Here is a 16861-nt window from a genome sequence, read left to right as displayed (position 1 = left end):
CGATTGGTCGGTAGCGATGACGTCACATTAGGACACATGGGCTTGTGGCAGGTGGAAATCGTTCCACATTCTGCCACGTGTACGAAGTCCGAGCGTGGTAAAGGAGGAAAAAAGGTGCTCAACAAGCCAGCGATGGATGTTAAGTACTCCCCAAAACGCCAGCCCGTACCTATTTCAAACCAAGTCCCGTTTTTGCTAATCGACAATAAAAAGTACCAAAAATGTGTTTTCCACCTGTGCAATTAGTTCAAATATAACGAGTCTGTTAAATTTCCTACTTCCTAACGTATCTATCTAATATTAGTACTTAGTATACATAAAAATAACCATACTGGTCTTATTTAAATTAATATGTCTAAGCGACATATACAAGTTTTGTCACTGTTAGGTTTAACAAGTTACATTTTTTGTGGTGTTCCAATGGGTCAAGTTTGTTTCGAGAATAGTTTAGTCAAGGAGGGATGCCAAGCCAAATATGGTTCCCTATTTAATAAAAGGCAATCTTTTGGAGCCCTAAAAAGGGCTGTTTTTTCTGCTAGAAGGTACCACGTCTCTCTTTCGCCCTCACGATCTTTCCCGCACTCCTAGTCTCATGATTCTTGATATCAGGAAATGCGTAGCCATGATGGGCGACAATGTAAGCAGCGGCTGCTACAAGTTGACTGAGGGGGTATCCAGTGTAGACTTGTCTGTAGAATTGGGGGCGGGGGGGGGGGAGAACTCTGACCCCAAATTCCCATTGAGAATGTCTTGGTTTAAAGGTGTCTAGAGATTTGTAGGCAACTTTTTTTATGGCTCTTATACACTGTCTTGCTTTGTTGACGTCATACAATGCTTGATCTAGCCCCATTTCGGTGTACTTCTCAACGAGGGTCAGAGTCCCCCTCCTCCTCCTCAACCGCCTCTATTTCCTCTTCTGGTTCTGATACTAATTCTTCAGTTGAGGTAGATAGTTTCAAATTCGCTGCTATGGTGTCTGTCGCTGTTATTGTTGTTGTGGTTGTTATTTCAGCTGGGATTGCCTGTAGTATCGGAGTGAGAGAAGAACGTAGTGCCTCCGATAATTGAGTCTGAGTTTGCCATACCGTTTGTCTAACATAATTGGCCCTTTGTTCTGCCACCACTCTTTCCGGGGTGGGTTGTTTGTTAGGTATAGTCGGCTGGTGACTAGATGTTATTTGTGGTCTCGAGGTGGGTGGAGTGCTAACTGGATGGGTCTGCATGTCTTGCTCCCGCTGCTGTTGCGTATATTTCTTCCCTTCACACCGAGTTCTGGGTCTAATTATTTTAATTTCGTTGTACCCGAACTTACATCATCCATATTATCACAAAAAAAAGAAAAAAAAAACAAGAAAAAGAAAAACAAGAAAAAAAAACCACACAGACCTAAAAGAAACACTCACTCACTTTTTACTGACCATCACTATTTTAAAAATTTTGATAGGCGACGGAACGAAAGCCTTAGAGTCACACTTTCTAACCAAGATAAAGAAATCATGTGCTTATAGACTCACTTCTGTTTTTTTTTTCTAACTGACTAACATATCATAGGCAATGGAATGTTATTTCTTTTCGAGAGTATGGGGTAGCCCTGAAAAGATTTTTTTTTTAATTTTTTTAATTTTTTTTGTGAACTTGAAGCTATGGCGATCTTTTAGGTTATAACATGGCGGCCTCCTCTGACGACAGGCTTTCTCACAGGATAAGGTCTGCTTCTTCGGAAAGGGAAGAAGAACTCTTTGGTATCGATACGACAGTCGACAAAGCCTCTGTCAGGTTCATGCTGCTGCTGCAGTTGCTGCTGTTGCTGCTCTCTCTGCTGTTTATGAAGTCTGTACTTCTCCGTCCATTCTTCTTTCTCCTTCTTGATTTCCTCCTTGAGGAGCTCTTCTTTCAGGTCTTCAGTGACTTTCAACATTCTCACATTGTCTATCTCTTCAGGTCGCGATATCAGACTTGTTATGACCCTATGCAAATTCACATAGGTTTCGTTCAACTTAGCTAGTCTGGAGCACATCTTCGTAGGAAGATGAGTCGACAATGGATGGGCAGACTGGAGACTTCCCGTTTTTATGGTCAAAGCGCGGACGCGAAGGAAAACATCCCTACACGGTTTTCGAGTCGGAAGGTTCAATGAGTGTCATGAGAGGGATAGTAAGAAGTCAAAAAGCATGAATCAGGATACCTATAGCCAAACAAATCACAAAGGCATTTTTTCTTTCTTCAAAACACATTTTTTATTCAAAATCACTTAACACTAACAATAATTAAACAATATAACATCAAACATTTTTTTTCAAATCACAAACATTTTGTCTCAACAAACACATTATTTTGGACAGGGCTGACAACGTTGTGAATGAAATTGTGATTTCCACCTTTGGAAGTCATTAGGCCATTGATGGACACTACGTTTCCTAGCTTGAGACAAAAGACCAGTATAATGGTCACAAAACCATTTATCTACTTTCACATCGTTTCTAGAAGAAGAACGAGGATCAAAATGAGTCACTAAATGTTCTAAGGAATAGCCCAGGCTGCGATGATGCAGAAAATACACACAGTATTGTCCACACACCAAGGAATCTGTGCCTTGTAATTTCACATTATTGAATCTGGTGGTCTGAGCATTTCTTCTCATAAAGTCAATGATATCGTCTTCCAAAGGAGGCAATGGCTGCCCCGATGACACAATACACCACGAAGATTTGGCAGAAAAAGACGATTTGCGTTTTAGGCACACGTTCTCCACACCACACCCATAAGGGTTGTTTTTGCAAATCTTGCAGAGAAGAACTGGGTGAAGGGGTGATCGCAGTAGCTGAATCTGTGTGAAAGGGCATGATGGTCACTTCTTTTTATAGTCGATGACTTGCGAAGCGTCGATCCAAGAATCAAAACTGGGTGGATATACTTTCCAACGTACTTTGACTTCTTTGACGCGTCGTTTGCCCACTTTACGGGTTCTGCGTTCGAGAATGCCTTCGATGTCGTACACGTCTTCTTTTTTGGTGACACGACTTGATTTGAAATAGGTACGGGCTGGCGTTTTGGGGAGTACTTAACATCCATCGCTGGCTTGCTGAACACCTTTTTTCCTCCTTTACCACGCTCGGACTTCGTACACGTGGCAGAATGTGGAACGATTTCCACCTGCCACAAGCCCATGTGTCCTAATGTGACGCCATCGCTACCGACCAATCGTAGCGGGCTTTACATACTGCTTGGGTTGACACCTGAGGCATTTCAAACCAACTAAGAAAAATGAGTGTGTGGTGAGACTATTCCCACTCATTTTTAAAGCCTTTCCGTCAGGTTGTTAAGGCTAGTTAGACCTACACCTGAGTGGCTAAATTTAAAAGTAGTCTGTGAGTACATAAAAGCCTAGGGGATGATGCTCTCTTTCCTTCCCCAGGAGTAATTAAAAATCACGCGGTGTGTGATTAAACCAGTGATACATGCTCCATTAGAGCGAAAATCACTTTAATTCAAGTAAGCAAGCAAGCAAGTTCGGGTACCGTCTCTAGCACTCTTGATGACACCAACTGTCTGGGTTATTTTCTTTCTTGCAAGCCCCTATGTTCCACTTCTGTTTGTGATAATAACTTGTGATACTTCACATTTTCTAAAGTGGAAATCTTTACAAGCCGTACAAAATACAAAACTTATATGACTTTGGCTTTTGACACTTGCACAGACTCTTCACTTTATAAGTGTCACGAGAAAATTGTATATCCAATTTTTACCATTTTCCAAAACACGCACACACTTGCAGCTTGACCAGAAATATGTACATCTTGTGGATAAGTCACAGACAAGTCCAAGCATATATAAGTGATTATGAACGTTAGGAATATCCCCTCATTTTTTCAGAAATATCAAAGCTTTTATGTGCATTTTCCCTTTTCCACTCTATATTAGTGCTTAGATTTGTTCCAAAAGAGAAAAAAGAAACGAAACGAAACCAAACAATTTTTAAAAAAAATTAATTTCGAATTCAGTTTTTTCTCTGTTTATAATTTTTTCAAGTTGATGGTGCATGACAGATTACATTCGCCTACCTTTCCAAAGTGAGAGACATTTCTTCACATGTCATTGCCTTTGTTAAATTCGGTTTCATTGGTTAGTTATCGTCAATCTTTAATTTTTTGATGCATTTCTTTTTGATAGAAGATTTAAGGCTTTCTGGTGCTGTGACGGTATTTATGTTGTTTAGTCTGTTGATGAAATTATCTATAGCAAAGTGCTTAAGATTTTTGAGTTTTTTTATTTCAAGCCCTACAAAAGGAGACCAAGTTTGTCTTGAAAGAGGATTGAAACTCTAAATTACACGGGCGTGAAGGAAAACATCGTTGTGTTCATTCTAATCATGCTTGCCGTATCTCTTTGTGTTTTAGAGGTCATATTTCTTCTTAAGTAAATACACGCATTAATAGACAGACATATTGGGTCATCATCCTTGAGGTTCACTGTACTTTCGGTTCTTTACTTCATACAAACCCCAAATTTATTAGTTTAAAGAAAAAAAAACGATAACATGCCCCTCAATGATGTAACACGTCTGTTCTGACTCTACCGATGTGAGTGTGAGTGTTTATGTTAAAATGTTTAAGTAAGATATAAAAAATGGTCAGCTTGAAAAAGCGAACCAATACTGTGACGCTCGGTATTTTGATGTGGTAAGAAGAAATGGTACAATACACAAAGAGGGCTTGTAAGTTCACATTCCAGTCTGTCTGCACTGTAATGGTAACAACGTAAGAGCGTAGGGATTATTATGCCACACAGTCCTGGAACAAAACAATGCATCACCCGTTGTAAGCCATTTCATTGGCTATACTTATTTTCTTACCGCGTTCACTTCGAATTGACTTGAGTAGCTATTCACACAGTGACGAGAATGGCCATGCTTTACTGGGTCTATCCTATAGGCGATTTATATAAAAAAATATTTAAAAATATTAAGCTAATGCACGAACAATGGTACCATGGGCGATCCCATGGAAATTGTGTACGTCTTATTGCAAAATACATCAACATTTAATTTAACCGTGCAGATCGCTAGAACAAACCTCTAATAATACACACTTTGAAAAGTGTTGTGTGACACGGATCGCCATTGTCGCTTCGTGTCTGCTTTCTTATTCGAAAAGAGATCGTTTCGTCTTGACTATAAAAATTTAATTTCACTATGTTTTACGCACTACTTGAACTCATACATTTCACGTTGTAGGTGTGAGCCGTCGTTCTCAGTTTTCTGGAAGTTCGTTTTTGCGTTTCTCAGATATGATACTATTTTTTATGGACCGAACGAAATTTCTTTTGGCGTGAATCAGGACTCGTGGTTTTGTGGCATAAATGGAGAGCATTGATTAAAGCTCATTTATGTCGTCTTCGAAATCGCTGACACGGATTTGAGCTAACACTTCAGGTCTTGTGTGAGGCGACACGGCACGTCATTGCCTTTTACTTTCTCAATGAATATGGATAGTATATTTGGGGTTTGTACGCGTTAGCGACGTTGTGTGGATAGAATATTTGGGGTTTGTGAACGTTAGCGACGTTGTGTGGATAGTATATTTGGGGTTTGTAACCGTTCGCGTACGTTTGTATGGATGGTATATTGGCTGTTTGTATGCGTTAGCGTACGTTTGTATGGATAGTATATTTTAATTTTGGTTTTATTCTTCGATCTGTGTGTGTGTGTGTGTGTGTGTGTGTGTGTGTGTGTTAGTGTAAGAACGTCTGGATAGTATATTTGTTGGGTTTTTTTTCCTCTTCCCTGTGTGAATAGTATATTTTGGGTTTGTTTATTGTTCTTCCCTCTGTGGTGTGTGTGTGTGTGTGTGTGTGTGTGCATTGGTCTCTGTTTGTCCCTATAAAACTCCCTTTATCCCTATCAAATACATTCTACCTACCTACCTACAGTAGCGCGTATTCAGGTCAGCCACTTGCAACACTGTTGCCATTTATCCCCTAATTTCCAGTACAGTGACGTCACTGAGGCTGGAAATTTTGAGACTATAAATATAAACTTGGGGTTTTCCACAGGTTGTAGCTATACATATGTGCTTGAGTTCATAAACAGGAACGTCACTCAAGCTGAGGCTATAAAAAGATAGTGGGATTTTCCAAAGGAATAACCCACAAGTTGTAGCTATAAATAGATAGTGAGATTTCATAGGAATTTCAGTTGTTTATAGCTATAAATAGATACATGGGTGTTTATCCACGATCGTCACACAAGTTGATATTGTAAGTAGTTACTAATTTTATCCATTTTAGTCTAAACCATTGTAACTTAATTTTCGGGGATATGTTTATTTTCCTTTAAATTCTGGGACAATTTCGTCATTTTAGCGTTACTTTTAGTCACATCCATTTTGTCGTTGAGCATTTCCTTGATTATAGCTATTTATACATCATTACAATTATGCAAATTTTTGAACACCCCAGAAAGATTTCAGGTCTTGGTAATGCTTTATATATAAATCTCACGCTTGTACTAGTGTATGTATGTCTCTGTCTCTGTTGTGTTTGACCCTCTACCATCATCGTCCATAGACAGTCCCACCATGTTCAATTCCCCTTGACGCTATACAGACCCTCCCTGTTTCAATTTCCCGTGTTAATTTCCCTTGTCCCTTTGACAGACCCAAACTCTATTCCCTCTTCAATTTCCATTGTCCCTAGACAGACCCAAACTCTATTCCCTGTTCAATTCCCCTTGTCCCTAGACAGTCCCACGAACTATTCCCCAATGTTAATTCCCATTGTCCCTACGGTACAAAATAATTTCTCTAATGTTAAATTTTCCATAGTCCCTACGGTACAACTCTCCAATTTAACATGGAAGTCCCCTAGTCCCTACGGTATCCCACTTCACTACTTGCGTAGCGTTGATTTGCATGGGTCGGATCAATCTTTGTCTTAGTTAATTATGATGTCAGTATAACTAAACACCTTGGCGGGCTTGATTTAGGTCACCGCCTGGGAAGAAGTCAAGATTCTAGGATGCAGTGCCTGTCATCCATAACGCCTTTATTCGATCGAGAAAGCTTCCTATATAGTGACTCGCTTATTCAATGTGGCATCCCCATCGACAATACTTTATATTGTCTAATCCAATGTAGCATAACTAGATCATGAAAATATACTCACAAATAGACTACACGACCATACGGCGTCAATATATTAGCAAAGATATCATTTCATCGCTTAAGAAAAGCCACTTTCGTCGACATGACACACGACAATAAACGTTCCGGTGGCCTATTGGTTATAGCGTCCGCCTCGGATGCGGGAGGTCGTGGGTTCGATCCCGGGCCGAATCATACCAAAGACTTAGAAAAATGGTACTAACAGGTGCCTCGCTTGGCGCTCAGCATTAAGAGGTTAGTGTTAGGACCGGTCGACCTTGTGTCAGGATAATGTGAATGGGCGGAATATCATGCTACATGTCTGCGACATGATGCCTCAGTGCTAGGCATCACTATAAACTGCCACACTGCAGACATTGTAGCGATATGACTAAAAAAAAATTTAAAGCTACGTTAAAAATCCAAATCACACACAGTTTGAGGTTGAAGTTGTTGACAAATGTTGGACCCTACTTTTGCTTTCAAGTGACACACTTGTGACGTAAAACATATCATAACAAAATAATAGGAGAGAGACTGCATGTGTTTCATCTTTGACATGAGATGCTGAGTGTATAAGGAAATTAACGGTGCCGCACATAATTACATATATAATAATATCTATAAAGAATAACATGATCGAAGATAAAATAGTAGCCAAATAAACCTAAACGTTTTACATATTTTGCCACATATGTAGTAGTGTCCCATAACCTTTAAATTTGTCTTCAGATCTTCTCGATTTGTACTTAAATTTAAAAGTAATCTTCGCAAATGCATATTCTATAAATACATTGATTTACTGCAAAACAAATCTTTTGATCGTCATATGCCTTTGGAAATAAACCATCTAAATGGATAAAGTAAAATTTCGATTTGCATGGGTCGGATCAATCTTTGTCTTAGTTAATTATGATGTCAGTATAACTAAACACCTTGTCGGATTTGATTTAGGTCACCGCCTGGAAAGAAGTCAAGATTCTAGGATGCGGTGCCTGTCATCCATAACGCCTTTATTCGATCGAAAAATCTTCCTATATAGTGACTCGCTTATTCAATGTGGCATCCCCATCGACAATACTTTATATTGTCTAATCCAATGTAGCATAACTAGATCATGAAAATATACTCACAAATAGACTACACGACCATACGGCGTCAATATATTAGCAAAAGATGTCATTTCATCGCTTAAGAAAAGCCACTTTCGTCGACATGACACACGACAATAAACGTTCCGGTGGCCTATTGGTTATAGCGTCCGCCTCGGATGCGGGAGGTCGTGGGTTCGATCCCCGGCTGAGTCATACCAAAGACTTAGAAAAATGGTACTAACAGGTGTCTCGCTTGGCGCTCAGCATTAAGAGGTTAGTGTTAGGACGGGTCAACCTGGTGTCAGGATAATGTGAATGGGCGGAATATCATGCTACATGTCTGCGGCATGACGTCCCAATGCTAGACATCACTATAAACTGCCACAATGCAGACATCGTAGCGATATGACTGAATTGTTTTTAAAGTTACGTTAAAAATCTAATCACACACAACCACACACACACACACAATAAACGCCAGCAGCCGTAATACGGTGTATTTTTTCAATATTTATTAAGTTGTCTCAGAAGCCCTTCAATCAACGTGGAGACAAAAGATTTACGTTGGGATTTTTTCCCAGAGGTTTAAAGGAACCAGAGCTAACATCCCCTGCTACTATCTGACTGACTCAAAATAAGTTTGTGGAAACCATGAATATGTCAGCAAGATACGTGATGCTCAAACCGCTCCCTCGTTTCTTCGAAACTGCCACCAAAATTACTACAGAAAGGACTGTTCCTTTCTTCCTTATTTCCTTATCGGGTGATCAAGGCAACTCCGAGTCTCCACCTGCCCAGCAGATGGCGCTGGGAACAAACGCCACTGCCTGTGTATAGGTGTATTTGGCGCTTGTGATACAAAAATACGGTTAAACCTAATTAACCAACGCAAATGTCTGGGTAAAGTAGGTTTTTATTAAACCAAACATGGATTCCTTTCTTTTTACAATTTACAAGATCACCTGCTAACCTTGACTCGTCGATGTCAATGGTTCCAATAAAACTTGCTGGATTGGATGAAAATGTCTACTATTTCTATTGCAGTTTGTCTTAAGGTAGTTCCATAAATTATCATATATTTTTGAGTGAAACAAGTAGACTGAGTAATTTATCTATCCAGCCCCACCGAAACAATACTGAAGCAGACGACGTTTCTGTAGCAAAAATTTTCACGATTTTTGTGGTACACATATCCGTGATATACATATACCAAGTGTCTTAAGGATATATTGAACGGTTTAAGAGTTCTCCGTTAGAAACAGAAGTGTGAATGATAGATAGATGGATAGATAGATTCAGAGAAAACGTAACAAGAATATTGACAATAAATCTTTCCTAATAGCGAGATCTAATATGTGTATAAACTTTCAATGAGACATTTTTAATGATGATGGAGTTTTTCTCCTTAAACAATTGTTGTGAATTATGGATGGATGTATGAATATTCAAATGTTCCAAAATGTGAACATAATGACGAAACTAAGGAATTATTGTCAGAACAAGAAACATATACGCACCATTAATCTAATAAACGTAGCACGTTTTAGAGTTATGTTGAACGGTTTTGGAAGTTTACACCGGAAACGAAAGTGTGGATGCTAGATGGAGGGATGGTAGAAAGACAAAGGGACAAATCATTTACAATACTGAAACTGAAGAAGTGTTAATGACAACAAACACATCTAAATTACCAGACTAAAACATGTACTAAATTTCATATGGAAAACTCTTGAACAGTTTTGGAGATCTCCGGAAATACACGTGTGACGAGTGGATGATTAAATAGATGAAGAAACGGAAAAAAATGTTAATAATCTTCAATATTGAAAACGTTTAAACGGCAAAAAACCAGCTACAAAAGATGTACATTAGATGCAACAAATGTCATCGAAATATCTTAAAACATGTTGTAGATATTACCAGAAAACGAAAGTGTGGATAATATATAGACTAAAAGTTGAACAAAAAACATTAAAGATATTTGTAAATATAATTGGGAATAGTTTGCTTGCTTTCCTTTTGCTGGTTTTAACAACACTTTCAATACAATACTGTCGTATTAATAAATAGATTGTAAGTACCTTCCCCACGGACACACAGAGGCAGTCGATCGGGGCTCACCTCGGAGGGTATCAAACCCGCAACTCATTTATTTACGAGTCGTTGCCAAAGCCTAGAGACGTAATTGACATACACTTCCTGTGACATTATGGAAATGGGTTGCGTGAGTTCCCTTAGCCATTGAAAATAAAATTTACTACATTGAGCGGTATACACCTTTACTTTTGCTTCCATTTATGTCCAATTTTATTGTCTAAAATAAAAATATAGTTTTGACTGTTTATGCCAAACTATTTCACTGTTGTTGAATCAGCTGGTGCTTTGCAACAAACAATTTTTTTAAATATCGAAATAAGTCTAATTGATTGCTTAATTTCAGTTTTATTTAAACGTTCAATTCTGTCCAACTGCACGACTAAAATTCTGATCAACAAATCTATATATTCTTACACGCCTAAATCATAACAGCTCGCATCGCTTGCTATTACGGTAACAACTACGGCCATGAGAACAGTACTGAATAGCCCCTATTTACGTAAGTGACCTTTCTAGCAAATGACAGAATGCTCTCACTCAAGTAAGAAAAATCAGCCATCATTAATGTCATACAAAATCGACTTGTGTCGAACTTGGATAGCACTTAACGTTTCAAGTTTAGAGGAATACGTACACTGAGTTTATATATAATTGCCAAGGTTTCGAATGTTTACTACTACTTTGAAATTAGTTGGATTGTTGATGCATTTATGTATAAAGATAGGTAGGTAGGCAGATGTGTACGCACGTATGTAGGTGCTATGTTTAAATGTTTGGATGGATGGATGAATGGATGTATGGATGGATAGGTGGGTCGATGGATGGGTGGGTGGGTGGGTGGGTGGATAGATGGATGGCTGAATTGATGGATGGAAGGACGGATTGAGGCATGGATGGAGGCACGTGTAGATAAATTATAATAAATACCCAGCCTTTATACTGGTACTCATCATACCAATTTTGGGAAATATAAATATAATGCCTTGGAAGTTTTGTTTAAATGATCTGATATCATCTGACTTTTAACTAGACCGTAGACTAAACGTAGGACATCGTCTGATTTTTAACTAGACCGTAGACTAAACGTAGGACCTTTGTCTCACTCTAATTTCAATCAGCACCTAAATGCCTATCTGCCACACACATGGAGGGAAAGAAAGAAAAAAGGTGGTCTTGGAGGTGAGTGGTGGGGAGAGGAGAAGGTGGAGGGGACGATTTTAACGGCTTTATTAACACATTATTATCTATAACATCCTGAAGAAATGGGAGCATCGTGCCTTTTCCATGTATAGACGACCCGTGGTAGCCTGGGTTGATATCGAATCCACGATCCTTGGTTTTCCAAGGAAGATAATTATACAGACTGATTGATTGGTGTGTTTATTTCATTAACTCTTATGTTCCTGTGTACCTAATAAGGCTATTAAGGTCCTTACTTCCAAGCTAAAAGGTACTGGGGTAAATATCAAGTTTTCAAAGGTAAATCATTAAACTTTGGTATTTGAGATCCAATCGATTACTTTTGTTCTCATAAGAAAAGGAAGTATTTAATTAAATGGTTCTTGTATAATTTATTAAAACTGTTAAAATACTGTAATACTTGATGATCTACATTTTATTCTAAAAAAAGCATGGGAACTGGTCTGTTGCAAACGCTGAACATGGTGAAATATAATACACACAAATTTACCTTCCTTTCTCCTACAGCTGTTTAAAAGTCATATACTATGATATCCTATTGGAACTGTATCAGTGGAACCTGAACGATAGTTGCATAGTGCACATTTTTAACATTTTTTACATAACGTCATAAAAATCGGTTATACGATTCTCTCAATAATAAGAAATATTTGGGTTTGGATACTTCTAGGCTATTGTAAGTTTCCTTTAACTTTAATGGCACTGCTCCTGTGACCTAGCAGTTAGAGCGTCCGCCTTGGATGCGAAAGTTCGTGGGTTCGATTCCCGGCCGAGTCATACCAACGACTTACAAAAATGGTACTAACAGCTGCCTCGCTTGGCGCTCAGCATTAAGAAGTTAGTGTTAGGACTGGTGGGCCTGGTGTCAGGATAATGTGACTGAGTGGAACATCACGCTACGTGTCTGCGGCATGATGCCCCAGTGCTAGACATCACTATAAACTCCCACACTGCAGAGATCGTAGCTATATGACTGAAAATTGTTAAAGAATCACACACACACACACACACTTACTTTAATGGCTGATTGATTGGTTGATTGGAAAAAGATTTAGTGCCGAGTTCTTGCCAATAAATGCTTCACGATAGCCGATCTGACCGGTCATTGCAGGAATGAAACTCGCAGCTCTTGAGTGTGAGTCAGATATGCTCGCTGCTATACGGAAAATTAATATTTCCAATAGGTTTCAAAGATAATTCAATGAATAGGCGTGTGAAAGCGATACACATTTTTTTTTTTGTCGCAAAGGACAAGGAAGATTTTTTTATAGCCGGAAGTTCCACGTGACGAAGACTGGAAAAACCGATGACCTCCGGATGACAGAGTCATGTACATACCCTCATTCATGTAGGTTGTGATGATGACATAACTTACATCGCAACCCTACTGAATGAGGCCAAAAAACAAGACAAATGTTGAAATCAATGCAGTGTGCCTTCTTAGTCAAGCAACATGGTAGGTAGTTTTGCAATTTCTGTATATGTAATATTTCTACAAGTCAAACTCAAAATACGAGACTTATGACTTGTGAATCCACAAGAAGCTGGAATATATTTCCGGGACATAGAATACTTGAAACCATTACTTCCGGAAATAATGGTGTAAAGTGCGCTCCAGATGCATCCGCGATGTGCTTGTAGCTAATCTAACGATCACGAAAAGCGGATTTATTTCTAAGCATCCAGCTACCTTTCAACAATATTAAACACGGATCTACGTTTGAATATGTTTCTATCACATGTTGAAAAGGCGGTACTTATTTCCTGTACTCATGAAGTCAGGAGTGAAGACGTGCATAGAAATGATTAGGGTCAGCGGGCTCTTCTCCCGAATAAGTCTGAAGTCCACCAGCCTTATTGTTCTCACTTGAGGCACGCTAGATTGGCTTTCAAATGAGCTAACTTTTTCGTACTCACATGTTAACTGAATGTTGCAAAGTCCAAAACAGGGTCCAACCAAATGAAGAATAATGAAAGAAAATTTGAACCAGAACAATATCATCCAAACATTAAATTAACTGAATATTCAAAATCACCGTCTTTCATAATCTAAAGACAGAAGAAAGCACCATACCAAATGTATAAAATAACGTGTAAAGCGTGGAATGGAACATTACAATTTTCGTCCTCCATAAAATAAGTAAAATATGATATAAAAACTTGCATCTAGACAAAAAGTTGAAGGGGGTGTGTGTCCTCGTCTTTTAAATTAAAAAAAACTGTGATTCAAGCAGCCCAGATTTTAAAAACAAACAACAGAAAATGTTTACATTCAGACTTTGAGCCAGAAAAACAAGGTAATCAACTAAGTTTTTCTGCAGCATTACCAAAAGCAGGATAAACTATTATCAGTCTTTTGGAAATTGACAGAAAATATATAATAGTCCTTTTTATCCATTCACTTAAAACACATATGGGATTTTTCATGAATCAGTAACCAAAGATCACCAGAACAAATGAACATTGTCGGATGAAAGTTCATCACGAGCAACTAAACACACAAACATCATTCATTGTATGGTCCGATGTTATGCACTACACATCTCCTCATTCAAGTAGGTTGTGATGACCGATATTTCACATCGCAACCAATTTGAAGAAGGAAAAGGGCATGCGTGCTGTATCTCACACCAAACTAATCGTGTTGAAGAAAGAAATATCACGGCCCGTAATATTTATCCAGAGAATAATGTACATTGTCAAACTTATGAAACTCCAAACCATAACTGCAAGTCATCGAAACAAAAAAAAAAAACAGGAACCAAAAAAGGAACAAACTATATATAGCAAGGAAATAAAAACACATTCATCTAAATAAATAAATAAATAAAAAAATAAATAAGTAAATAAATAAACTAACGCGAATAAAATAAAGGCAATGCAGTATCTGTTCCACTAAAATCAAATGCCGTAGTCTTAAAAATATTTTCTTTATATGTAGACTTATAACGGATAACGGCATATGAATGTATTGCTTTAATGGCCTCGTTAGGAAAATAAGATATATTTGAACCACTTGTCATCAGAAGAATTACTAATGTCGACCTTCCAAAGAAAATATTTTACGAAAAAAAAAGTTGTAATAGTTCTGAGAATAAAAAACTTAAATGTTTTGATATTCTTTACGAAGTAAATGAATATATTTAAAAAAAACAGCAAAAATACAATAACGCTATTAAACAGAACATATATAATTCTGCAGTTGATATGTACAACCCCGTAAGACTAAAACAATGACAATGAAATATTTAGTTTTGGAAAGGAACAATTCTAAACGTTAAATATTAGTATTTTCCTACAGTACACAAATTTTGAAAGACATTGAATCCTGAAATCTAGTCCAACCATATTAAACAAACACCACAGTAAATCAATATTAATAAAATGAACCGACGAACAAACACACGAACAGGCAAAACCACAAAAGAACGAGCAAGTTGCCTAAAAATGGCGTGAAAACGTAATATTCACCACCAAAAATCAGCCATACTATCCACTCCAAACGACACCATTTCATCGTCTCCGGTCTCCCCTAACTGCAGTCTTGATGGCTGGCTGACATGCTCCTTCCAGAGTCCGAGTTTAACTGAAGAGGGTCGTAGTAATACTTAGATAAATACTCATGTACATTATGCTAGAGAGCTCCAATTGGTTGGAAAAATGTAGCATTAACGAATGTCCCCCTTAAGCTGGATGTCACAAGGCTCTTGTTGCTATGTTCCGTTCCCCTCTTAACCAACATCCGGGGTCTCCGATTACTCATACTGCGTCATTTAAAGAATTTGTCATTTTGAAATGTGCTTTGATACTTTGTAGTGAATTTTATTCATTTAACACTTAACTTGCAGCAGCCGTGTGTACGTATTTTTTATTACTAAAATAGAGATAGGTACGAAACCTTGCATCCATGAACCAGGAAATTCTTTGTGAAAAGAATAGATTTTGTTGCCTCAGAGGATGGGAGGGGTGACGATGAATTAGATCTGGTATGGGTAGTGGAAAACGGTTGAAATATCCACTGGATGATTCTCTTTAGGACCTATCGTGTTTTTTACTTTTTACAAAGAGGGTAGTCTATTCAAAATTAAGTAATATCTTCAAAAAACGAAAATATTGTTACGGGGTTGGGCATGCGATATTTACATATTAATATCACTAAGTAATAAAACTCCATATACTCGAGAAGTGACAAACAAATACTCCCTTTCTAATGAAATTTGCAAGCAGCTACTAAACAAGAAGTCCCAGTCACTTTTATTAACAATCATCTTCCCTTCTAATAATATATGGACCCATACAAGTTGAACGCATATTGACTCTCTCGCCCTTTAATATACTCCAAAACAAACACATAGGAAAGAAATCGAAAAAATAATAGCATATATATATATATATATATATATATATATATATATATATATATATATAATGTTGTCAATTTATCATTATGTCTGACGTACATTGTTTCAAACGTGTCTGTATATTTGTATAATATGTCTACGATCTTCAATGTTTAAAGAAAGTTATTTTAAATCTATATTTTATTTAGATGTATGGATTATGTAGTCTGAAATAAAGATTTCTTATCTTAAAGCAGAGTTATTGATTGAAATTAGCTATTTGCTACATGGGTAGCCATATATATATATATATATATATATAAATATATATATATATATATATATATATATATATATATATATATATATATATATATATATATATATATATATATATATACATAGTTCTCCACGTATCACTGCATCGTTAACTACACTGATACAGTCTTGCTGTTCTTAACCCAACATAACATAGAAACGTACTTTACACATTTTTAAGTACATTTTTTCCTGATTGTTTTAAATATTATTATTTGTTTTACATTTCTCCAATCATTCAAACCTGTAAATATTTAAGGCCTTCACCTAACGTTTGCCTTATGTGTTCTGTTTTGCCTTATGTGTTCTAATTAGAGTTGTGTGCTCTGCTCTGCCTTATGTGTTCTATTTTGCCTTATGTGTTCTAATTAGAGTTGTGTGCTCTGCTCTGCCTTATGTGTTCTATTTTGCCTTATGTGTTCTAATTAGAGTTGTGTGCTCTGCTCTGCCTTATGTGTTCTATTTTGCCTTATGTGTTCTAACTAAAGTTGTGTGCTCTGCTCTGCCTTATGTGTTCTATTTTGCACACTGTTTCTTCCCCTGACGAAAAGCTTATTATTTAGATCAAAACGTTTAGAAAGGACTTCCGTCTGCATCGGTTTTCATAATCTTCTATCCTAATCAATGGCATACAATAACAAAACTAAAACCGTATTACTGACCATTAAGAAAC

This window comes from Sinohyriopsis cumingii, chromosome 18 (assembly GCF_028554795.1).
Source record: "Sinohyriopsis cumingii isolate HCF-2022 chromosome 18, ASM2855479v2, whole genome shotgun sequence".
NCBI classification, from domain to species: domain Eukaryota; kingdom Metazoa; phylum Mollusca; class Bivalvia; order Unionida; family Unionidae; genus Sinohyriopsis; species Sinohyriopsis cumingii.
The sequence above is the reverse complement of the archived record's forward strand: the minus strand, read 5'-3'. Positions refer to the sequence as shown.